The following is a 9,571-nucleotide window of genomic DNA, read 5'->3' on the forward strand; positions in this document are numbered from 1 at the left end:
CAGAGGAGGAGGAGGAGGAGGAAGACAAGGGGGGAGCCATTACCTAAACCCCTCAGCCCTACGCCATACCAACAAAAGAATTCATTTGCCATAAACGCGGTGGTGGTGGAGCGGTGGCGTCCCCCCCGGACCCCGTACGGACCCCAGGACGCACACACATTCCACAGCATACTCACAGACTCCGGCAGCAGCTGTCTGGGGGGGACGCGGGGAAGGGGGGCACCAGGAAATAAGAATATATGGAGAGAAGAGACAGACGGAGGAAGGAAGGGGGGAGCGGGAGGGAGAGGTGAGGAGAGGGATTTTTTTTTCCTGGGATGTAAGGATTGTGTTGGGTGGGCGGCTCAGGCAGCATGACACCAGCGGCCCCCCTCCCCGCTGCCGCCGGAGCCCTGCGGGATTCCTGCCCTGAGTGTGGGCACTGAGCCGCCATCCAGCCAATCATAACCTTACAGTCAGATTAAACAAAAGGAGAGGAGGGGGGAGACGGAGGGGGAAGATGCATACTTTTACCCAGGATTCATAGCGTGGGCACGGGGGGGTTAAAATCCAGTTGCAGCTGGTTTCAAACCTCTGGACATGGAATTAGCTTTTAATTTTTCGTTTAAGTCATTTGTGGCTGGCTGCGTATGACACCCCCCGGCCGGGCGCCCCTCACACCCCACCCTGACCCGCCTGGACCCCCGCCAAACTTTCACTTCTCCCGCATAACACCACAGTAACCTCAGAAGACATCCGTGCAACAGGGATGGGGGTCCGAAAACAGGGGGTCCGGAGGACGCAGAGAGCTACAACCCCAACAGTATAAAGAAGCCAAGAGGAGAAGAGAAAGCATGGGCAACGTGATGGAGCCCCCCGATACTATATACACAGCAGAGGAGCCCCCCCCCCCTACACTATATACACAGCAGATGAGCCCCCCCCCTATACTATATACACAGCAGAGGAGCCCCCCCCCTACACTATATACACAGCAGAGGAGCCCCCCCCTATACTATATACACAGCAGAGGAGCCCCCCCCCCTACACTATATACACAGCAGAGGAGCCCCCCCCTATACTATATACACAGCAGAGGAGCCCCCCCTATACTATATACACAGCACAGGAGCCCCCCCCCGATACTATATACACAGCAGAGGAGCCTCCCCCTATACTATATACACAGCAGAGGAGCCCCCCTATACTATATACCCAGCAGAGGAGCCCCCCCATACTATATACACAGCAGAGGAGCCCCCTATACTATATACACAGCAGAGGAGCCCCCCTATACTATATACACAGCAGAGGAGCCCCCCTATACTATATACACAGCAGAGGAGCCCCCTATACTATATACACAGGAGGATCCCCCCTATACTATATACACAGCAGAGGAGCCCCCCCCCCTATACTATATACAGCAGAGGAGCCCCCTATACTATATACACAGCAGAGGAGCCCCCCTATACTATATACACAGCAGAGGAGCCCCCCTCTATACTATATACACAGCAAAGGAGCCCCCCCCCTATACTATATACACAGCAGAGGAGCCCCCCTATACTATATACACAGCAGAGGAGCCCCCCCCTATACTATATACCCAGCAGAGGAGCCCCCCCTATACTATATACCCAGCAGAGGAGCCCCCCCCCCTATACTATATACCCAGCAGAGGAGCCCCCCTATACTATATACACAGCAGAGGAGCCCCCCCCCTATACTATATACCCAGCAGAGGAGCCCCCCCTATACTATATACACAGCAGAGGAGCCCCCCCCGATACTATATACACAGCAGAGGAGCCCCCCCCCCTATACTATATACACAGCAGAGGAGCCCCCCCCCCCCCGATACTATATACACAGCAGAGGAGCCCCCCCTATACTATATACCCAGCAGAGGAGCCCTCCCCTATACTATATACTATATACACAGCAGAGGAGCCCCCCCCTATACTATATACCCAGCAGAGGAGCCCCCCCTATACTATATACACAGCAGAGGAGCCCCCCCCTATACTATATACACAGCAGAGGAGCCCCCCCATACTATATACACAGCAGAGGAACCCCCCCCCTATACTATATACACAGCAGAGAGCCCCCCCCTATACTATATACACAGTAGAGAGCCCCCCCCCCCCGATACTATATACACAGCAGAGGAGCCCCCCCGATACTATATACCCAGCGAAGAGCCCCCCTATACTATATACACAGCAGAGGAGCCCCCCTATACTATACACCAGCAGAGGAGCCCCCCTATACTATATACACAGCAGAAGGAGCCCCCCCATACTATATACACAGCAGAGGAGCCCCCCCCCCCCTATACTATATACACAGCAGAGGAGCCCCCCCCCCCCTATATATATACATAGCAGAGGAGCCCCCCTATACTATATACACAGCAGAGAGCCCCCCCCCCCCCTATACTATATACAACAGAGAGAGCCCCCCATACTATATACACAGCAGAGAACCCCCCCCCCTATACTACTATATACACAGCAGAGGAGCCCCCCCCCTATACTATATACACGTAGAGAGCCCCCCCCCCGATACTATATACACAGCAGAGGAGCCCCCCGATACTATATACCCAGCAGAGAGCCCCCCTATACTATATACACAGCAGAGGACAGCCCCTATATATACACAGCAGAGGAGCCCCCCTATACTATATACACAGCAGAGGAGCCCCCCATACTATATACACAGCAGAGGAGCCCCCCCCCCTATACTATATACACAGCAGAGGAGCCCCCCCCCTATACTATATACATAGCAGAGGAGCCCCCCTATACTATATACACAGCAGAGGAGCCCCCCCCCCTATACTATATACACAGCAGAGGAGCCCCCCCTATACTATATAACAGCAGAGGAGACCCCCCCCCCCAATACTATATACACAGCAGAGGAGCCCCCCCTACACTATATACACAGCAGAGCCCCCCTACACTATATACACAGCAGAGAGAAGCCCCCCTACACTATATACACAGGCAGAGCCCCCCTACACTATATACACAGCAGAGGAGCCCCCCTACACTATATACACAGCAGAAGAGCCCCCCTATACTATATAAACAGCAGAGGAGCCCCCCCTATATATATATACACAGCAGAGGAGCCCCCCTATACTATATACACAGCAGAGGAGCCCCCCCTATACTATATACACAGTAGAGGAGCCCCCCCCCCCATAGACTACCATATACACATATAGCCCCCCCCCCCCTATACTATATACACAGCAGAGGAGCCCCCCCTATACTATATACCCAGCAGAAAGCCCCCCTATACTATATACCAGCAGAGGAGCCCCCCCCCCCTATACTATATACACAGCAGAGGAGCCCCCTATACTATATACACAGCAGAGGAGCCCCCCCCATACTATATACACAGCAGAGGAGCCCCCCCCTATACTATATACACAGCAGAGGAGCCCCCCCCCCCTATACTATATACAAGCAGAGGAGCCCCCCTATACTATATACACAGCAGAGGAGCCCCCCCCCTATACTATATACACAGCAGAGGAGCCCCCCCCTCTATACTATATACACAGCAGAGGAGCCCCCCCTATACTATATACACAGCAGAGGAGCCCCCCCTATACTATATACACAGCAGAGGAGCCCCCCTACACTATATACACAGCAGAGCCCCCCTACACTATATACACAGCAGAGGAGCCCCCCCTACACTATATACACAGCAGAAGAGCCCCCCCTATACTATATACACAGCAGAGGAGCCCCCCTATACTATATACACAGCAGAAGAGCCCCCTATAATATATACACAGCAGAGAGGAGCCCCCCTATACTATATACACAGCAGAAGAGCCCCCCGATACTATATACACAGCAGAGGAGCCCCCTCCTATACTATATACACAGCAGAGGAGCCCCCCCCCTATACTATATACACAGCAGAGGAGCCCCCCCCCCCTATACTATATACACAGCAGAGGAGCCCCCCCCCTTATACTATACACACCCCCCACTAGATCACAGCAGAGGAGCCCCCCCCTATACTATATACACAGCAGAGGAGCCCCCCTATACTATATACACAGCAGAGCAGCCCCCCCCCTTACTATATAACACAGCAGAGGAGCCCCCCTTACTATATACACAGCAGAGGAGCCCCCCTATATAATATACACAGCAGAGGAGCCCCCCCTATAATATATACTCAGCAGAGGAGCCCCCCCTATACTATATACACAGCAGAGGAGCCCCCCCTATACTATATACACAGCAGAGGAGCCCCCCCTATACTATATATACAGCAGAGGAGCCCCCCCTATACTATATACACAGCAGAGGAGCCCCCCCTATACTATATACACAGCAGAGGAGCCCCCCCCCTATACTATATACACAGCAGAGGAGCCCCCTATACTATATACACAGATGAGCCCCCTATACTATATACACTGCAGAGGAGCCCCCTATACTATATACCAAGCAGAGGAGCCCCCCTATACTATATACACAGCAGAGGAGCCCCCCCCCCCCTATATATATACACAGCAGAGGAGCCCCCCCCCTATACTATATACACAGCAGAGGAGCCCCCCCTCTATACTATATACCCAGCAGAGGAGCCCCCCCCTATACTATATACACAGCAGAGGAGCCCCCCCCCTATACTATTACACAGCAGAGGAGCCCCCCTATACTATATACACAGCAGAGGAGCCCCCCCCCCTATACTATATACACAGCAGAGAGGAGCCCCCCCTATACTATATACACAGCAGAGGAGCCCCCCTATACTATATACACAGCAGAGGAGCCCCCCTATAATATATACACACAGCAGAGGAGCCCCCCCTATACTATATAACACAGAGAGGAGCCCCCCCGATACTATATACACAGCAGAGGAGCCCCCCCCCTATACTATATCACAGCAGAGGAGCCCCCCCCCTATACTATATACACAGCAGAGGAGCCCCCCCTATACTATATACACAGCAGAGGAGCCCCCCCCTATACTATATACACAGCAGAGGAGCCCCCCCCTATACTATATACACAGCAGAGGAGCCCCCCCTATACACTATACACAGCAGAGGAGCCCCCTATACATATATACACAGCAGAGGAGCCCCCCTATAAATATACACAGCAGAGGAGCCCCCCTATACTATATACACAGCAGAGAGCCCCCCCTATAATATATACACAGCAGAGGAGCCCCCTATACTATATACACAGCAGAGGAGCCCCCCCTATAATATATACACAGCAGAGGAGCCCCCCTATACTATATACACAGCAGAGAGCCCCCCCCCTATACTATATACACAGCAGAGGAGCCCCCCCTATACTATATACACAGCAGAGGAGCCCCCCCCCCTATACTATATACACAGCAGAGGAGCCCCCCCCTATACTATATACACAGCAGAGGAGCCCCCCTCCTATACTATATACACAGCAGAGGAGCCCCAATACTATATACACAGCAAAGGAGCCCCCCTATACTATATACACAGCAGAGGAGCCCCCCCCCTATACTATATACACAGCAGAGAAGCCCCCCCCTAATACTATATACACAGCAGAGGAGCCCCCCCCTATACTATATACCCAGCAGAGGAGCCCCCCCTATACTATATACACAGCAGAGGAGCCCCCCCCTATACTATATACACAGCAGAGGAGCCCCCCCCCATACTATACACACAGCAGAGGAGCCCCTCTTACTATATACACAGCAGAGGAGCCCCCCTATATCTATACACAGCAGAGGAGCCCCCCCTATACTATATACACAGCAGAGGAGCCCCCCCCTATATATATATACACAGCAGAGGAGCCCCCCCCCTATACTATATACACAGCAGAGGAGCCCCCCTATAATATATACTCAACAGAGGAGCCCCCCCCCATACTATATACACAGCAGAGGAGCCCCCCCCCCTATACTATATAACAGCAGAGGAGAGCCCCCTATACTATATACACAGCAGAGGAGCCCCCCCTATACTATATACACAGTAGAGGAGCCCCCCCTATACTATATACACAGCAGAGGAGCCCCCCCCTATACTATATACACAGCAGAGGAGCCCCCCCCTATACTATATACACAGCAGAGGAGCCCCCCCCCGATACTATATACACAGCAGAGGAGCCCCCCCTATACTATATACACAGCAGAGGAGCCCCCCCCTATACTATATACACAGCAGAGGAGCCCCCCCCTATACTATATACACAGCAGAGGAGCCCCCCCCTCATACTATATACACAGCAGAGGAGCCCCCCCTATACTATAACACAGCAGAGGAGCCCCCCTATACTATATACACAGCAGAGGAGCCCCCCTATACTATATACACAGCAGAGGAGCCCCCCTCCCTATACTATATACACAGCAGGAGCCCCCCATACTATATACACAGCAGAGGAGCCCCCCAATACTATATACACAGCAAAGGAGCCCCCCTATACTACTATTACACAGCAGAGGAGCCCCCCTATACTATATACACAGCAGAGGAGCCCCCCCCTATACTATATACACAGCAAAGGAGCCCCCCTATACTATATACACAGCAGAGGAGCCCCCCCTATACTATATACACAGCAGAGGAGCCCCCCCCTATACTATATACACAGCAGAGGAGCCCCCCCCCTATACTATATACACAGCAGAGGAGCCCCCCCTATACTATATACACAGCAGAGGAGCTCCCCCCTATACTATATACCCAGCAGAGGAGCCCCCCCCCCTATACTATATACACAGCAGAGGAGCCCCCCAATACTATATACACAGCAGAAGGAGCCCCCCCCTATACTATATACACAGCAGAGGAGCCCCCCCCTATACTATATACACAGCAGAGGAGCCCCCCCCTATACTATATACACAGCAGAGGAGCCCCCCCCCCCTATACTATATACACAGCAGGAGCCCCCCTATACTATGTACACAGCAGAGGAGCCCCCCCTATACTATATACACAGCAGAGGAGCCCCCCCCCCTATTATATATAACAGCAGAGGAGCCCCCCAATACTATATACACAGCAGAGGAGGCCCCCCCTATACTATATACAGCAGAGGAGCCCCCCTATATACTATATACACAGCAGAGGAGCCCCCCCCCTATACTATATACACAGCAGAGGAGCCCCCCCCCCTATACTATATACACAGCAGAGGAGCCCCCCCCCCCCCATACTATATACACAGCAGAGGAGCCCCCCCCCCCCATCCTAACCCCCCTACTACCATACACACACCCCCCCCCCAGAGGAGTCCCCCCCCCCTACCTTATACTATATACACAGCAGAGGAGCCCCCCCCCCTATACTATATACACAGCAGAGGAGCCCCCCCCCTATACTATATACACAGCAGAGGAGCCCCCCCCCCCCTCTATACTATATACACAGCAGAGGAGCCCCCCCCCTATACTATATACACAGCAGAGGAGCCCCCCCCCCCCGATACTATATACACAGCAGAGGAGCCCCCCCCCCCCCCTATACTATATACACAGCAGAGGAGCCCCCCCTATACTATATACACAGCAGAGGAGCCCCCCCCTCTATACTATATACACAGCAGAGGAGCCCCCCCCCCCCCTATACTATATACACAGCAGAGGAGCCCCCCCCCCCCTCTATACTATATACACAGCAGCGGAGCCCCCCTATACTATATACACAGCAGAGGAGCCCCCCCCCTATACTATATACACAGCAGAGGAGCCCCCCCCTATACTATATACACAGCAGAGGAGCCCCCCCCCCACCACTATACTATATACACAGCAGAGGAGCCCCCCCCCCACCACTATACTATATACACAGCAGAGGAGCCCCCCCCACCACCACTATACTATATAGTTCAAACATTTTATTGAGTTTTCACATAATATAACATTGGTATAGAAGAGAAGTATCAGTAGCGATATATATATATAAGTTTACGAATATAAATAATAAAACTAAACCTTCCCCCACTTATACATAGAATATAGATAGTAGATATATGGTGCTATTTATCATAAGAATATAGAGTACAGATTAAAGCCTAAAAGAATGGATCCCGGGTGCCGGCAATACCAGGTGGTTGAGGTAACGTCAGACATGGTGGGACGTCTATCTGCTGGGAGAAGCCGTGTAGTAGGAACCACTTCTTACAGAAGGAAGCTGTAATGGCCTCCTTATGTGTAATATACATGTAAGGACTAGTAATAGGGTGAGATGTACCCGGGGGATGGTGTAATATACATGTAAGGACTAGTAATAGGGTGAGATGTACCCCGGGGGGATGGTGTAATATACATGTAAGGACTAGTAATAGGGTGAGATGTACCCGGGGGGGATGGTGTAATATACATGTAAGGGGTAGTAATAGGGTGAGATGTACCCCGGGGGGGGGATGGTGTAATATACATGTAAGGACTAGTAATAGGGTGAGATGTACCCCGGGGGGGGGGGGGGATGGTGTAATATACATGTAAGGCTAGTAATAGGGGAGATGTACCCCGGGGGGGGGGGGGGGATGGTGTAATATACATGTAAGGACTAGTAATAGGGTGAGATGTACCCCGGGGTAGGGGGGTGTAATATACATGCAAGGGCTAGTAATAGGGGGAGATGTCCCCCCGGGGAGGGGGGGTGTAATATACATGTAAGGACTAGTAATAGGGTGAGATGTACCCCGGGGGGGGGGATGGTGTAATATACATGGAAGGGCTAGTATAGGGTGAGATGTACCCCGGGGGAGGGGGGGATGGTGTAATATCCATGTAAGGACTAGTAATAGGGCGAGATGTACCCCGGGGGGGGGGGGGGATGGTGTAATATACATGTAAGGACTAGTAATAGGGTGAGATGTACCCCGGGGGAGGGGGGGGATGGTGTAATATACATGTAAAGGCTAGTAATAGGGTGAGATGTACCCGGGGGGGATAGAATGGTGTAATATACATGTAAGGACTGTAATAGGGTTGAGATGTACCCCGGGGGGGGGGGGATGGTGTAATATACATGTAAGGACTAGTAATAGGGGGAGATGTACCCCGGGGGGGGGGGATGGTGTAATATACATGTAAGGACTAGTAATAGGGGGAGATGTACCCCGGGGGGGATAGGATGGTGTATATACTGTAAGGGCTAGTAATGGCGAGATGTCCCCCGCCGTGGGGAGGGGGGGGGGGATGGTGTAATATACATGTAGGACTAGTAATAAGGGAGATGTACCCCGGGGGGGGATGGTGTAATATACATGTAAGGACTACAAATAGGGTGAGATGTACCCCGGGGGGGGGGGGGGGATGGTGTAATATATATGTAAGGGCTAGTAATTAGGGTGAGATGTACCCCGGGGGGGGGGGGGGGGGATGGTGTAATATATATGTAAGGGCTAGTAATAGGGTGAGATGTCGCCCCGGGGGGGGGGTGGGGGGGGGGGATGGTGTAAAATACATGTAAGGGCTAGTAATAGGGTGAGATTACCCCGGGGGGGGGGGAAGGGGGGGGGGGGATGGTGTAATATATATGTAAGGGCTAGTAATAGGGGGAGATGTACCCCGG

Source organism: Dendropsophus ebraccatus, unplaced genomic scaffold, assembly GCF_027789765.1.
Source record: "Dendropsophus ebraccatus isolate aDenEbr1 unplaced genomic scaffold, aDenEbr1.pat pat_scaffold_2101_ctg1, whole genome shotgun sequence".
Taxonomy (NCBI): Eukaryota; Metazoa; Chordata; class Amphibia; order Anura; family Hylidae; genus Dendropsophus; species Dendropsophus ebraccatus.